This window comes from Vulpes lagopus, chromosome 11 (assembly GCF_018345385.1).
Source record: "Vulpes lagopus strain Blue_001 chromosome 11, ASM1834538v1, whole genome shotgun sequence".
In the NCBI taxonomy this organism is placed as follows: Eukaryota; Metazoa; Chordata; class Mammalia; order Carnivora; family Canidae; genus Vulpes; species Vulpes lagopus.
This window is the reverse complement of record NC_054834.1, coordinates 65,036,823-65,054,819: the sequence shown is the minus strand read 5'-3', so window position 1 is coordinate 65,054,819 and position 17,997 is coordinate 65,036,823. Positions and strand designations below refer to the sequence as shown.

General features: G+C 38.5%; 1 pseudogene; it reads right to left on the bottom strand.

The window, feature by feature from the left end:
- Positions 1-1,299: 1,299 nt before the first annotated feature.
- Positions 1,300-1,733, bottom strand: LOC121501556 (annotated as a pseudogene).
- Positions 1,734-17,997: the final 16,264 nt, after the last annotated feature.

Below are 17,997 nucleotides of genomic sequence, written 5' to 3'. Positions count from 1 at the left end.
CAAGAAACTGGGTTGTAGGTATGGGGTTATGTCTGTCTCCCTGCATGTTCATGGGCTTCCGTTTCCTGAGGCACACAAATAAAGAGATTGGCTTGAATCCCTAAGGACCTCCATTTCAGAGTCCTGTGAATCTATTAGGTTATTAGTCTCTATGCTAAACGTGGGTCAACTTCCCCCCCCCTTCATTTTACCATTTGTTTCCTTAGGATCAATTTTGGTAGATTTTGTAAAAGAAATTCATATATTTTTCCATAGATTTATGGACTTGACACAATTATTTCAAGAGAAAAAACATCAAATTAAGAAGATCTAATTATTTCCCGGTACTCCTCTTCCTTCAGTGAAATCCCACTTTCATGTTCCTACTACAGATTTTCTGGAAGTTATAAATAGATAAAGCTCATTTGCTGGACACTCAGCCACTCACTCTTAGGTTTTCTTTCAACCCTAGTTAAAAGCTTTTATTTTCTCAACTGTCATTCACACTCTGGTATGGAATTTCCTCTGTTTGTCATGGTTGTGGGGAAGGGACTGTGAACTCCTTCATGGAGGTGGAAGGTGTTCACATTGAAGGCAGAAAAGGAAATTGGGCTAGAGGTTAGATGCATCCCCAACCCTGCCCTGAAGTGGTATCTTTCATGAAAGTTAGTTTTTCTTACCAACTTTTAAAAATATTTGATACAAAGGAATATGTGATATATATATATGTAAATGTTATCAACATAAGTATTTAGTGATCGTCCATGTATTAGATACCCAATCCAATTAGATAGTGAAACATTCCCCGACATTTGTATCATAATTGTAAATTTCCATTATTGTTAGTGTTGTTTGTGCCTTAAGAAATCATTTCTTAAGTCAGGGTCAGGATGATATTAACTGATATTTTATCCCAAAGATTTAAATTCATACCTTTTCATTTAATTTCTTTTTTTTTGTGTGTGTGTGTGTATGTGTTGTTAAGAAAATTTTTGTGGTTTTATTATATCATGAGCCATTGAAACATCCGAAGAAGTCAATATCTGGGTGGTGAGGCAGCTGCTTTCTCCTTCAGTTCTTTGGGTTACTAGAGCAACTTGTCTGTAGATTAAAAAAAAAAAAAGATAACCTTTTGCATTAATTAAGTGTTTCCAAGTCATGCGTTGGTACATCACAAACTTCTCCTGTCAGATGCAACTAGTCTAGCATCCAAACCTCATGCACAATACCTCGGTAGTAGCAGTACACTGCGCCCTCTCCCACCGCAGCCCTGTTCATTTGTGTATGATATTTGGAGCATCTGGAGGAGTGTGAATAGTTATCAGGAAGAGAAGGGAGGAGGAAACAGCATGAGTGCCTGGCTGGGAAGAAGTCAGCCGAAGTTGTGCAGGGCAAGCCTGAACATGTCATTGGTGCAAACCCCAAGCATCACTGATGTTCTTTAATAGGAACATCTGGTGGAATCCCATGATGGGGTCTTCATCAGCCTTGAGCTGGCCCACTACCATGCTGATGATGCAGCTATCCGGCATAGGCTGATGGTCCTGTGCCGTGATGCTGCGCTGGATTTTCTGGAACGGAAGGCTAGACAACTTCACCATGGCAGCTTTCCCCCGGAACTGCTGTCCTTCCCACGTAAGGCATGATGTATCAATATAAATTGTGCCTAGTTGGGTTCTGTCATTATCAAATAACTGGTAGTAATGCTGAATGAAGCTGGATCAAATCGGCTCCCAAATTGGCTTGTCTTCCATTCTGGAGCGTCACCTGGCCTTGTTGAGACCCGAGGGGCTGGCACGATGGCAGCAGCTAATTTCTTGTTTTACTTACAATTGATTTGGGGACATTGTGGAGGAAAGGACTCAATTATTTTTCCCATGTGGAAGACCAGATATTTCATTATCATTTATTGAATAGTCCTTTTCTCTATTTATCTAGATATATGTCATCTTCTGACATATATCAAATTTCTTTTTTTTTTTAGGGCCAAAGCTTTAATGAAAAAAATACCCCCCCCCCCGGCTTACTGATGTATAATTGAAAAAAATAAGATATTTAAAGTATACAACATGGTTATTTGACATATATCAAATTTCTATATTTGCATGAGTCTGTTTCTGGGTCAACCCTATACTCTCCATTACTCTGGTTTATGTCTTGATATCTAGTAGGGCAAGTTTCTCTAATGTGTTCTTTTTTTTAGAATATCTTGTCTATTTTGAGTCCATTTATCTTCTAGACAATTTTAAGTCTAAACTGTCAAATTCCACAAAATGTTATTGGGAATTTTTTTTGAATAGTGTTGTATTTCTATGTCACTTTGAGAAGAACTTATACGCACAAGTATGGGATACCTCTGTTTTGGTTATGTGTTAAACAAAACAAAGTCCTCTGAAAATCTAAAGGAATAGTGTCTGGGACTAATAAATGATTTATTAAACAGTTGTTCCCAGGGAAACTGTAAAGGGAGTAGAGGAAGCAAGATAGAGGAAGGAAACATAAACAAGAATGCAGTTTCAGATTAACTCCAGCAGAGGGTCACTTTAGACTGATTTTGCAGAACTCTGGAGTGTAAATTGTGCCTGGAGTTTGATTAGAAGCAAGTTACTCAGCCATTAGAAATGACAAATACCCACCATTTGCTTCAACGTGGATGGAACTGGAGGGTATTATGCTGAGTGAAATAAGTCAATCGGAGAAGGATGAACATTATTTGGTCTCATTCATTTGGGGAATATAAAAAATAGTGAAAGGGAATAAAAGGAGAAGGAGAAAAAATAAGTGGGAAATATCAGAAAGGGAGACAGAACATGAGAGACTCCTAACTGGGAAACGAACTAGGGGTGGTGGAGGGGAGGTGGGGGGGGTGGGGATGACTGGGTGATGGGCACTGAGGTGGGCACTTGATGGGATGAGCACTAGGTGTTATCTATATGTTGGCAAATTGAACACCAATAAAAAATAAATTTATATATATATATAAAAAGAAGCAAGTGAATGGGGCAGCCCCAGGGGCTTAGCGGTTTAACGCTGCCTTCAGCCCAGGGCGTGATTCTGGAGACCTGGGATCAAGTCCAATGTTGGGCTCCATGCATGGAGCCTCTCTCTCTCTCTCTCTCTCTCTCTCCCATAAATAAAAATAAATAAAATCTTAAAAAAAAGAAGCAAGTGAATGGAGTTTTGATACTCCTAGACTATTTAGACATTAGCTGAGGGTTTCTCTGGGGTTGGGTTGGAGCATAAATTCCCAGGCATTTTTGTCTAATAATATAAGGAAAATGGACTCTAGTAGCCCCAAGGCAGCATGTGCTAGCTGTTGACAGTGAAAGCACATTAAAAAAAAAAAAAGATAGACAGCAATGCATAGGGATATGGACAGACCTTGACATTCTTTACTATGCTTTTATTTATTTTGGTGTTCTTTTTTTTTTAAATTTCTTACCAGTTTTATTGAGAAATAACTGACATACATCACTGTATAAGTTTAAGGTGTATAGCACGATGGTTTGATTTACATACATTTTGAAGTAATTATCACAATAGGTTTAGTTAATACCCATCATCTTATATAGGCACAATAAAAATAAAAGGAAAAAATTTTCCTCAATTAGATCTTGTAGGATCTATTTCCTTAACAATTTTTTGGCCTAAGCCCAGTTTAATCTGCAAAGAAAATGCATAAAGAAAATTTGGGTACTGCTTCTAAATAATCAAGTAGAAATGAGTTTTAGATAATTAAGACAAAGTTATAATATGCATTTGTTCTTTAATTTTTTTCTTTTGATGTTTAATGTTTTAAGTCAAATTGATGTATTTCTGCACACAGATTCTATGATTAAATTTGTTCTAGGAAACTTATGGTTTTGTTGCTCCTGTCCATAGTGTTCTTAAGAATTGCAACATTGGGATGCATGGCTGGCTCAGTTGGTTAAGCATTGGACTCTTGATTTTGGCTCAGGTCATCATATTGAGTGCCATTTCAGGCTCCATGCTTAGTGTGGAGTCTACTTGAACCTCTCCCTTTGTTCCTTCCCCAGTTTGTGCTTGCTCACTCACTCTCTCAAATAAGTAAATGAATCAAATCTTAAAAAATAAAAGTATTGCATCTTCTAACTTGTATTATATAGAGGTGTTATGATTTTTTTGTTTTTAATTGTATAGCTATCTATTTTACTAAACTCTTATTACTGCTAATGATTTTTCTGGAAACACTTTTGTGTTTTCTAGTAGACCATCTGGGGATGCTGTAGGTGTTCTATCTTCCTCTTCTTTTTTTACCATCTCTGGGTAGGAATTCTAGCACAGTGTCAGATATAATCAGTGATATTAAGATTATCATTCCTAATTTTAAAGGAAGTATTTCTAACTTTCCCCATTACAAATGATACTTGATATAGATTTGGTTAGACATATTTTCTCAAATTAAGAAAGTTCTTTCTATTTTTAGCTTGTCATTCTTATGGAAGTTGAATGTTATTGTTATTGTTCTTTAAAATAATGCCCAAATCAACAATTTTATGAGATTTGTAAACTCATTAGTGAAAAATTAAGTACAAAGCCACAATGAGAGATTACTTACATCTAGCATGGCAGAAAAAAATTCCTTTCTGGGAATATTTTATTTTTCTTATTTAAAAAATTTGAGGGGACTATTTTAGATTACTGATTCAATAATTTTAGTAGGTTTGAGAATATCAAGGCTTTATATATGTATTTGAGTAGTTTTAGTAAAAGATTATATATGTGCATATATTGTCCATTTCATCACGGCTTTAGAAGTTATGAAATATATTCATATTTTCATTTCAGTAGTGGGAGGAGCATACTGGGGATCTTGCCTTCTGCTTGAGATACCAGTACGAATCTGCTTGGAGATCTTAGTCCCCTGTAATGCTTCTATGGTGCCATGTTTAATTTATAGGTTGACAGCGAGCCCTTAGGTGATCTGCATGCTAGAACACACGATGTAAAGTATTTGAGACTTCTCAAAGAAGAATGGGAGTTCTACACTGTGGGAAAAGTTAATGATGAACTCATTTCTTTACTAAATTTGGGCATATTTTAGTGAGCTACAGTTTATGTGAATCTCATTTAGTGAATTACGTTGTATTTTCTAGCTTAACCATCTTGAAATGGCCATATGTTAAAAAAGTTGCTTGTCAATAATTCCTGCACTGAAAAATAATACCAATAATGCAAATGCACACACACAAAGTCCCTTCTGGATGTTGATAAATCTCATCCAAAATGTACATTTTGCCTTATAGTATAAAGTATAAAACTATTAAAGTTAGCAACGTGTTTTAAAATATTTAATTTCAACTAATAATTCTTTAAATTTTTTGATGTATTTAAGATATATATCAAATAACTGTTAAACAGCATGTGTAGGTGATTTATAAATATATATGTATAAATCAGAAATCTTTAGTAATAGAGGTAGATTAAGAAGTTAGATTACTACTCTATTATGCCACCATTTTTTTCTCCCTCACACTATTGTGGTGTATAAATATTTCTTTGCTTATTAAGTCTTTCCTCCACCAGACTGAGCTCCTTGAGGGCAGGGATCCTTTTGGTCTTGTCAACCATAGTATCCTCAGTGCCTACCATAGTGTCTGTCACCTAGTAATAATTGCTAACATTTATGGAGTGTATACTATATGTAAGGCAGTATTCTACGTTTTTTTTACATGTATTTTAAGATAAAATTTGTATAATATAAAATTGATCATTGGAAAGTGTACAGTAGAGTGACATTTAGTATATTCAAATTGTTGGGCAGCCCCAGTGGCACAGTAGTTTAACCCCATCTACAGTCTAGGGTGTGATCCTGGAGATCTGGGATCGAGTCCCACGTCAGGCTCCCTGCATGGAGCCTGCTTCTCCCTCTGCCTGTGTCTCTGCCTCTCTCGCTCTGTGTCTCTCATGAATAAGTAAATAAAATCTTAAGAAAAAACCACAAAAAACAAATTGTTGTGCAACCATCACCTTTATTTAGACTCAAGATAATTCACCACCCCAGAAGGAAACCTATACTCTTTAGCAGTAACTATGCTTCCTCACTTCAAGCTCTGGAAACCACTAATCCACCTTTTGTCTCTGGCTTTACTTGTTTGGGATATCTGATGTAAAAGGAATCTTTTGTAACTATATTTGGCTTCTTCCACTTAGTATAATGTTTTCAAGATTCATTCACACTGTAGCATGTATCATTACTTCATTTCTTTCTATGGATGAATAATACCCCTTGTATAAGTAGACTACATTTTGATTATTCAATCACCAGCTGATGGACATTTGGGATGTTTCTATCTTTTGGCTATTGTGAGCAGTGCTCTATGAACATTTGTGTACAAGTACTTGTTTAAATACCTGTTTTCAATTCTTCTGGATATATATCTGGGAGTGGAATTGTTGGGTCATTTGGTAATTCTATATTTAACTTAAAACATTTTTTAATTGAATAAATTTACTTGTAACATTGTATAAGTTTAAGGTGTTCAGCATGTTGTTGATACATTTATATATTGTAATATAATTACTGATGTACAGATATTTATCACATTATATAATTATAATATAATATTGTCTATATTCATTATACTGTGCATTAGATCTCTATTGCTTTTTTAGTACTTGTTATAAGTTTGTACCCTTAAGCAAAGTAACTCTTTGCTCCCAACTCCCTCCATCCCCTGAAGACCACCATTTCACTAATTGTTTTTTAAAGATTTTATTTATTTATTCATGAGACACACACACACACAGAGGCAGAGACACAGGCAGAGGGAGAAGCAGGCTCCATGCAGGGAGCCCGACGTGGGACTCGATCCTGGGTCTCCAGGATCATGCCCTGGGCTGAAGGCGGCACTAAACCACTGAGCCACCCGGGCTGCCCTCACTAACTGTTTATTACAGGTGTTTAACTTTTTTAGATACCACATACAAGTGATATAATACAGTACTTTCTCTCATTTATTTGCTTAACATGCTCAAATTCTTTCTAATTTGTCACAAATGGCAGGATGTCTTTCCTTCTCATGGATTAATAACATTTTATTGTGTATGTGTACCACATTTTTTAAAACCCATTTATCCATTGATGGGCATTTGAGTTGTTTCCATGTCTTCACTATTGTGAATAATGCTATGATAAACATTGGAAGTACAGATAGCTCATTGTAATCCTGGCTTCATTTCCTTTCGGCGTATATACAGAAGTAGCATTATCAGATTGCATGGTAAATTGATTTTTAATTTTTTGAGATACCTCCATATTGTTTTCCATAATGGTTGGACCAACTTACATTCTTACCAACAATATGTATAAGGGTTCCCTTTTCAGCACATCCTCACCAGCACCTGTTGTCTCTTCCTGATGAGAGTGCCCTTTTAACAGGTGTGAGGTAAGTCATTTTAATTGGTGTGAGCCATTCTAACATTGTGATTTCGATTTGCATTTCCTTGATCATTAGTGATGTAGAGCATCTTTGTCTCTTGGCCATTTTGATGTCCTTTTTGGAAAAATGCCTGTTTAATTCTTATACCTATTTTTAAATTGTTTTTTTTTTGTTGTTGTTGTTGTTGAGTTGACTAAGTATATATTTTGGATATTATCCCTTTATCTGATATGGGGTCTGCAAAAATTTTTTTCCATTTTATAGGTTGTCTTCATTTTGTTTTTGCTGTGCAGAATCTTTTGAGCTTGATGTAGTCCCATTTGTTGATTTTGGCTTTTGTTGTTTGTGCTTTTGGCTATGTTTAACTTTAAAAAAACCCACCAAAGTGTTTCCACAGCAGTGGTACCATTTTTCATTTTTATCAGTAATATACAATATCTCCAAATTCTTGCAAACGTGTTACTTTCTGAGTTTTTGATCATAGCCATCCTAGTGGGTAGGAAGTGGTAATGTCATTGTGATTTAATACATATTTCCTTAATGACCCAGAAATCTGAAACAGGAGTGGGGGGTTGCTCTTCCCTTGGCTGTCCCAATTCTGGTGTATGGCATATGGTAGGCAGGCAGTTAAAACTTCAGAGCTCTGTATTACAGAAAAATAGCAGCCTCATTCCTCCCTCCCCAAGCTTTTCCCCTTTTCCCGTCGTGTGTGTGTGTGTGTGTATTATAATTATATATAATAAATATAAACATATATATAAATTATATATAATAAACCCCAGGGTCCTGCAAAAACAGCTTTTGCCACCTCATTAGCTGTTCCTGGCGTTAGGGGTATGAAGCCCTAGAGTTCCCCACTGTATTTTCAGTGACATCACTCTTGTAATCATGAGAATTCTCTAATTCTCAGTTATTACCTCTTTGTTACCGATGCATACACTGAGGCACAGAGAGGTTGAGTAACTGGCTCAAGATCATAGAACTATAAATAGTGGAGCCTGGATCCAGAGCACGGAATATTTACTGTACTAAACGTTGGTAGGTTCTTGATAAATATTTATGAATAGAAATGGCAGTATGGAAGTTAAAATTTTCTTTTGTGTGATAATGATTCTGACTCTGGTTTTGATTTGATCGTGAAGATCTACCAAGAGTCTGCAGCTTCTTGAGTAGACTAATAAATAAACCTTGAAGGGAGAAGGGGAAGGAGAGCAGCCTGCCAATGAGAAGGTATGGTTCAGACAATGCAACGTGTTTGTCAGATCATCTTATTTTTCTTCCTGGGCATACAAATTACATTTCCTAGCCACCTTACATCCATGTGAGGTCTTGTCAATAATGGGTAGAAGTGATATATCCCAGTTTAGGCGTGGTTCATGAAATGTCCCCGGTGTCCTTAATCTCTCTTTGTTCATTGGCTAGCTGAGTGTAGATGACCCAGCAGATGGTCCTGAAGCCCCAGGAGACTGGAGGCATCACAAAATGGGAATTGGCCTATATCAGGGATTCACAGCTTGGTGGAGAGCTGCACGTGAGACCTGCCTGATTAGGCCAATCTGCACTGGATTTGGTGTGAATGAGAGACTTTTCTTAGGATTACATTACTGAGATTTTGGGCTGTTTTGTATTATTACAACATTTCTAACCCCTGCTAATTAATAGAGAACTAATAGGTAAGGTTACTAATGAATTTATTCAAGAAAATGAAGAATGGAAGAGGTAGGGCTGGATGAATGAATCATTCTGAGGATCACTATGGATGGGACCAGGACCTGTTGTGAGTAGAGATCTTGCCATGCTGTATCTCAGTATCACAGGGATTACCATCCTTCGAACCCTACGGATACCTTCCCCACAAAACCCTCAGCCACCTGGAGCCCAGAGGGTATATTCTGTAGAGTTAATGGGTTCGAGGTAGAAGAGCATCACAACTTCACTTGAGGGTGTTTCTGAACTTAGTAAACTTGAGACTCCTAAGCTGGATGAGTAGTTAGCTCAACAGTTCTGCATTACAGAATAAATGAATGTAAAATTCTGCTAATCACATCTTCTCTGCCTTCTACAAGACATTCTGATGAACAAAGATGTTAATAGATGAGAAAATCCTCTGTAAAATTGAATGTATATATAAAAGCAAGCACTTATCTTCCTATTAATAGTCTTCAACTGCAGGCTGCCCCTGGCTTATGTTATTGGGTTACTGAGAAAGCTTTCTGATCCTAAATTACATCCCCAGAATGAGTTATTATATCTACTAGCTTGACTATGCCATGAGGTAAGGAGATGTGTGTGTGTTTTCTGTTTAATCTTCCTAAATCCTAAATTCCACTGTGCATAATGTCTAGCTCAAAGTTGTTGGTTCTTCTTCAATGGAAGGATGGACACATGGACTGAAGGCCAGAGAGGTGAAGTAGCTTTGACAAGGCTGTAGATTTTCTGAGCTAGATTCTAGCTCTTGATTTCCACCATTCCTCCACCCTTTACCTGACTTCTCTGAGCTGCTATTCTCTGTGAAAATGAGAGGTTAGATCTATATAAACTTTTCATCATTCGTACCAGATTTTATATTCCACAATTGCAAGAAAAATTTAATAGGTTGCCTAGAGTTCGATTTTTACAGTTCTCTTATGCACCCTCTGGGTGAAAAATGACCAGAGGGAGGAGGAAGTAGACAGATGTATCAAGCAGGTGACACCATGCACTAGCATGCTGCAGTTTGGAGTTAAACGTCACAGACCATTGTTTGAGGATTGCAATACTGAAAACACCATGAAGGGATGAAGACCATGGATGGATGCTCTGGGGAATGCCATTAGGGTAGGCAAAGGGAAAATTTTAGAAGATTTTTGGATTGACACTTTAAAAAATGACACCTGAGTCTTTGAACACACTAAGGACAATGGCAGAATTCATCTTAGACTTCTGAAGTGTGGGCGACCACAAACTAGCTGGAGTAACTGAACCAAACCAGGCCCGGTCTTGCGTCCCTCATTCACTCAAAAGCCTCGGGAGCCTAAAGGGTGAATAGTTGGTTGACTCTTGAGAAAGGACTTGAGCAAAGGTTCTCAGGGCTCGCTTGTACGTGATCACCCACATAACACAATAGATACAACTTATTCTGACCTGGTCATAAATGTAAATAAGGGTCTGTGCTGTCCTTGCTGGTCTGTTTACCATACCTAATATTCCTTTGAAGTATGCACATCTGGAGCAACAAGCTTATCTATTTACCAAGGTCTTCTGGCACCAGTGGGTCTGTCTTACATGCTGAGAAAGGGGAACTTTGGAGGGTTTCACAAACATGCTGAAAACAGACACCTTCTTAGCTTTGTTTTGCTCATGCTATAAAATGTTATAGAACCTTGAATAAAGCTGGCACTGCTTGGACATCATCCACTGTGTCCCTCCTGTCCCCATTTCTTTACTTTTCTTTTATTTTCCTCATCCCCTTATCCTCAGTACCCTGATTGTGTTGCCGCAGCACGCGCAACATTGAAGAAATAATTTTCCTAACCAATTGAGTTTTATAAAGCAAGGTCCTGAGTCTCTGAGAGGACAAATTCAGGCAAAGAAAGACTAAGCTGCTTTACTTACTAACATAAAGTAAAAAAAGAAAAAGGTGACTCTCAGGGGCAGAAAAATCATAGTGATACTCACTGAGATTGCTTTCTCCAAGGGACTGAAGATGGACATCTGGGGCTCTGGATAAGGTGGAGGAGAGAAGACCTGGCAGGTGGGTAGGACCAGAGTTGAAGCAGGATGCCAGGAGATGGAGGCAAGGAGGTCCAGAGACTCCCTGGCAGGTGGTGTGGTTGGTGGCTCCTGGGAGCAATATGCCTGATACTCACATTTAGGATATTTTTTAAAAAAAATATTTTATTTATTCATTCATGAGAGACAGAGGGAGAGGAGAGGAGAGGAGAGGAGAGGAGAGAGAGAGAGAGAGAGAGAGAGAGAGAGAGAGAAGCAGGCCCCATGCAAGGAGCCGGATGCGGGCCTCGATCCTGGGTCTCCAGGATCCCGCCCTGGGCGGAAGAAGGCAAGCACCAAACCCCTGAGCGACCCGGGGATTCCCCCATTTAGGATATTTTTATGACTATGCTTCCTTTATGATATCCTCAGTTTCTACCATTCAGTCAAGTGTCCATATGCTGGAGAGAAAGAAGGGACACTGGAGTGGCACAGAAGTGGTGAGATGGTTCGATGCATGTGGTTAGGGAGTAGTAACCCTGATGACGACAACAACAATGAGCACTGGGTATTATTCTGTATGTTGGCAAATTGAACACCAATAAAAAATAAATTTATTATTTTAAAAAAACAAAAATAAAATAGGAGTAGTGATAGCAATACCTAAAGAGCAAATGGTTACGTACCATGTGCCAGGCATTGTTTTAAGCATTTTATATCAATGATCTCATTTTATCCTTATATTGACCTTTTGAGGTAGGCATTCTTTTTTCTCTAGCTTCCCTGAGAGATTATTGACACATAACATATTGAAGCTTAGGGCGTCGTACATCGTGATAATTTGATATATGTATATGTTGAGAAATGATTACTACAATAATATTAGTAAACATCTCCATGCCCTCACAGACCTACCATTTGGTTTTGTTTGTGATGACATTTACGAATTTACTTTCTTAACAACTTTAAAATATACAATATTGTTAATCATGGTCACCATGCTGTACATTAGATACCCTACTAGATACTATTTTTAGCATAATTTTACAGATGGAGAAACTGAGGCATGGGAGGTTTAAGGTTTAATAATTTTCCCAAAGGGAAAAACCTGGAAGAGAAACCTTGAGGGGAGTGACTTCCTCTTGGCACCCAAGATAGTGTTGTAAGCTATTTTATTTGGATAGTTACATAAAGTATGTCCTTGGCCATCCTGCTAAAAGATGAAAGAGTCAAACAGGATTTTAGAGAAGAATTAAAAAGATTCACGGAAACTAATGAGAACGGAGATACAACCATTCAAAATCTTTGGGATACAGCAAAAGCAGTTCTGAGAGGAAAACACATCTCAATACAAGCATCCATCCAAAAATTGGAAAGAACTCAAATACAAAAGCTAACCTTGCAGCTAAAGGAGCTGGAGAACGAACAGCAAATGAAACCTTCACCCAGCAGAAGGGGACAATTAATAAAGATTCGAGCGGAACTCAATGAGATAGAGACCAGAAGAACTGTGGAACAGATCAACAAAACCAGGAGTTGGTTCTTTGAAAGAATTAATAAGATAGATAAACCATTAGCCAGCCTTATTAAAACAAAAGAGAAAAGATACAAATTAATAAAATCATGAATGATAAAGGAGAGAGCCAATACCAAGGAAATACAAATGATTCTAAAAACTTATTATGAGCAGCTATACGCCAATAAATTAGGCAATCTAGAAGAAATGGACACATTTCTGGAAAACCACAAATTACCAAAAGTGAAACAGGAAGAAATAGAAACCTGAACAGGGTGATAACCAGGAAGGAAATTGAAGCAGTCACCAAAAAACTCCCAAGACACAAAAGTCCAGGGCCAGATGGCTTCCCAGGAGAATTCTATCAAACTTTTAAAGAAGAAACCATATCTATTCTACTAAAGCTGTTCGGAAAGAGAGAAAGAGATGAAGTACTTCCAAACTCATTCTATGAGGCCAGCATCACCTTAATTCTAAAACCCGACCAAGACCCCACCAAAAAGGAGAATTATAGACCAATATCCCTGATGAACACAGATGCAAAAATTCTCAACAAGATACTAGCCAATAGGATCCAACAGGACATTAAGAAGATTATTCACCATGACCAAGTGGGATTTATCCCCGGGATGCAAGGCTAGTTCAACAATCGTAAGGCAATCAATGTGATAGATCATATCAACAAGAGAAAAAACAAGAACCATATGATGACATGATACTGTACTTAGAAAACCCAAAAGACTCAATCCCAAGATTGCTAGAATGCATACAGCAATTTGGCAGTGTGGCAAGATACAAAATCAATGCCTAGAAATCAGTGGCAACGAAGGGACACCTGTACCCCGATGTTTATAGCAGCAATGTCCACAGTAGGCAAACTGTAGAAGGAGCCTTGGTGTCCATAAAAAGATTAATGGATAAAGATGTGGTCTATGTGTACAATGGAATATTACTCAGCCACTAGAAATGACAAATACCCACCATTTGCTTTGATGTGGATGGACCTGGAGGGTATTATGCTGAGTGAAATAAGACAATTGGAAAAGTACAAACATTATATGGTCTCATTCATTTGGGGAATATAAAATTAGTGAAAAGGAATAAAGGGAAAGGAGAGAGAGTGAGTGAAAATATCAGTGAGGGTGACAGAACATGAGAGACACCTAACTCTGGGAAATGAACAAGGGGTAGTGGAAGGGGAAGTGGGCGGGGGGTTGGGGTGACTGGGTGATGGGCAGTGAGGGGAGCACTTGACAGGATGAGCACTGGGTGTTATGCTATATGTTGGCAACTTGAACTGCAATTAAAAGTAAAAAAAGTATGTCCTTTGGAGGTTGGAAAATCTGGGGCCATAGGTTCAGCATTTGTGATAAACTTTGTCCAATTCTCTGTATTTCCTTGGCCCTGAGCCATATCAGGAGACTTGTTAGCCTCTGAGACAGGGTCTCACAGGACCAGGGTGTTTAAATTCCTGGTCTGGTGCCAGCTTCTTCCACCTGGCTGAGAGGAGGGAGTTGGTAACTTTCAGGAGCTGACTCTTCAGCTCAGACACTTAAGAAAGTCACTTTTAACTTGTTCCAGTTTTTAGGGCAAGAAAGGCAATAGGATTCCCAATCTGGTTGGGTCATATTAGTGATTTCATCCAAGAGGTCTGACCTAAGGATATTAGAGCTGGGGTCACCTAGGAGATGGAGCAGCCATTGCTTCTTGTCACCCTCCACGCCCTCTTACCACAGAGAGCAAACAGGGACTCAGGACCAACTTTAGGTGAGTTCAGTGCTATGGTGGTTGCAAAACGTGGCATGCTAGGATCTGCTCTTATAGGTGGAATCTGAAATTTCAACTGGTATTTCAGGAATTTTCAATCCACCTGACTTTTTCTAGAGAAAATGTCCAAGCAAAACAATGAATTGTACATTATTCAAGCATTTTGACTTGGCTATACAAGTAAGTTGTCTCTCAGTGTTGATACCTTTTCTGTTAAATTCAAATTTTCTATTGTTTTCAATGCAATAAGACCGATTTGATTCTTGATAATTATCCCAATTCCATCCTCTTTTCTGAATTTTGACTTAAAGTTTCCAAAATCCTATCTTATACTTGGTATTAGGGTTTGAATTGGGAAAAAAATACAAATAATAACAATCAAGAACTTACATTTTTTTCTTAGAAATTTATAGCGTCTATAGTCTGCTTATTCACTTATCTGATCTCAACACCCTCCAGAGTCAGGTAGACTGAGTATTGCCATCACTCTTTTACAAATGAAGAAACTGAGGCTCAAAGTGGCTGATTGGAGGAGCTGAGACCTCCTTCGTTTGATGGCTGTTTCAGACTCTCAGGATCCACTAGTAGTCAGAACATGCCCTCAAACCCAGACCTGGAAGATCCCAATCTCATGTAGTGAGTCCTCTACCCATTTGGAATTGAGATAAACTTCTTTTACGTGATTTCTTCACCTGTCCTCTGCCAGCCTTTTTTTTTTTTTTAATTTCATAAGAATATAAGAAGACAGATAATACAGAGTGTTCTCAAGCTCTTTCCTAGAAAGACTCAGCTTCTTTTTAATCTAAAATATATTTTCATACAAATCAAAACCACAATGAGATACCACCTCACACCAGTGAGAATGGGGAAAATTAACAAGGCAGGAAACCACAAATGTTGGAGAGGATGCGGAGAAAGGGGAACCCTCTTACACTGTTGGTGGGAATGTGAACTGGTGCAGCCACTCTGGAAAACTGTGTGGAGGTTCCTCAAAGAGTTAAAAATAGACCTGCCCTACGACCCAGCAATTGCACTGCTGGGGATTTACCCCAAAGATACAGATGCAATGAAACGCCAGGACACCTGTAACCCCGATGTTTATAGCAGCAAAGTCCACAGTAGCCAAACTGTGGAGGGATCCTCGGTGTCCATCAAAAGATGAATGGATAAAGAAGATGTGGTTTATGTATATAATGGAATATTACTCAGCCATTAGAAATGACAAATACCCCCCATTTGCTTCAACGTGGATGGAACTGGACGGTATTATGCTGAGTGAAAAAGTCAATCAGAGAAGGACAAACATTATATGGTCTCATTCATTTAGGGAATATAAATAATAGTGAAAGGGAATATAAGGGAAGGGAGAAGAAATGGATAGGAAATATCAGAAAGGAAGACAGAACATAAAGACTCCTAACTCTGGGAAACAAACTAGGGGTGGAGGAAGGGGAGGAGGGCGGGGCGTGGGGGTGAATGGGTGACGGGCACTGAGGGGGGCACTTGATGGGATGAGCACTGGGAGTTATTCTATATTTTGGCAAATTGAACACCAATAAAAATAAATTTATTATTAAAAAAATACAATATATTTTCAGCTACCTTTTCTCTGTGAAGACCAATGGATTTATCTGGGAATTGCCCAGAACCTTCTTCTGAGACTCTGCAGCATTGTGTAAAAGTAATTCTTGTGATAATCACTTGACTTTCTCTGCTGATGAATCTCACAATTGTGGTTGATGATTGGAAGCATCCACACTGGTCAGTACATTGAGATTTACAAGCTCAAACCCACAACTTGGATGTCAGGGTTGGAGCTTAGATATGCAAAATGGCATTGCAGAACTTGAAATAAAGGGGATCCCAGGTCAGGAGGGCTCAGATGGGATGGTAAAAGTGGTGGAGCAGAGAGAGATCAGAGGTGGGACAGGCTGGGGCAGATGGTGAGGAGACCTGAGTATAACAGCCAGGGACCATGAGGTGGTGGCAGCAAGGGACCCAGGCGAGCATTCAGTATATCTGTGCGGTGTGAGACTGATGGTATGTGGTGCTGAGAGAATGAGGTTAGCATTTGGAAAACTTAAATCACATCCAAGATAGGGTAGGACTCCTCTTCAAACTCATATAATTCCTTGGGCAAATTTCTATCACCTCTGAAAACTGTTTGCTCCGTAAGAATGAGGACCAAGCTGACTTCATCGCCTGCTTCCTCAGCCACCAGCTCAATATACCTGATCATGATATGGTATCTGTTGATTGAATGAATGGATGGATGGACCTTTAAACCTACTGTGGACCGAGGGACCTGGGGATGAACTCTTATTTGGCTCACAAATAATTTGAATGTGATAGTCTCTTCATGTGATAGTAGCTCATCTTTCAGGGTGCATGCAGAATGTTTAGAATCCTTCCAGACTTACAACTGCTGAGATAACTAATCTTGGAGATGCACAGGCCAGAATCAGTAGGTAGGTGGCCAGGGCCTTAAGAGAAGATCTGGACCAGAGAGGTCCCCGAAGCCCATTTCTGTGAGGATAAGTGGGAAAAAAAAGTGAAAATGGATTTTATCTTTCTAGATAGCCCATGGAAGAAGAAATGAAGCGTAAAGAGGTTAAAAACCTGTTCTAGGAAGTGTCTCAAATTATGGGGAGGTTGTAAAGTGAGAGCATCTGTTCACAGATGCAAGGAGAAACTTCTATTTGCTTCCAGGATCCACCAGTTATACCTGATAGCACTCTCACCGCCAGCATTCCTCACTTGGCAAGCAGGAGTACTATGGCTCAGGAAGATGAAGTCAGTTTCCAAAAGTCTCACAGTTACCTCAAGGAAGAGTCAGCACAAGAGCCCAAACTTCCTGACTCCTATTGGAGAGAAAGCTTAGGAGAGAAAGAAGCTAGAAACTCTCAGTTGGAGAACAGTGCAGTGAACAGCATGTGGGATTGATGTCAGATGGAGGAGCCTGGTCAAATTCTGTTCTACCATTTACTGCCCTGGGATAAGCATATAAAGGAAGAAAATTCATTGATATTTAATTTTATCATCTGTGAAGGAGAAAATAAAACCTAGTTTTCTGTCTCATTGTAATGATGAAATAGTATGGTACATACTATTGTGAGTTATATATTCAGAGAGATCAATTGTATGGGCATGAAATTTTCTCTACCAGTTCCAACAATTGCTTTGACAAGAACTCTCAAGAGCTGGCATCTAAAAGGCTGAGACTGAGAAACACTGATCATCTATAGGTTACTTCTCAGTTCCCCCTAAATTACTCTTTGTAGCTTTAATAGTTTCTGAAAAGGAGAAATATATTGTATAGTAAAACATAGGAAGTTCAGCATTACCAGTGGTTAGAAAAATACAAATTTAAAAAGGTGAGTTGAAATTTAGTGAAAAATAAACCTGATATCTATTACTAGCTGGGGTGAAAGAGTATATCTACATTTTGGTGTTAGTTATGTAAATTGGGTACTGCCTTTTTTGGTGAGAGATATCAAAATTATTTATAACATCTATATCCCTCTGTTTAGTCTATACATCTGAGCAATTATCCTAGGGACCCAGAGGTAACTTAATGCATGATGAGGTTTTTTGTGGTATTAGAAAAAAATGACTTATAATTAGTAGGTACACCTACTTGAC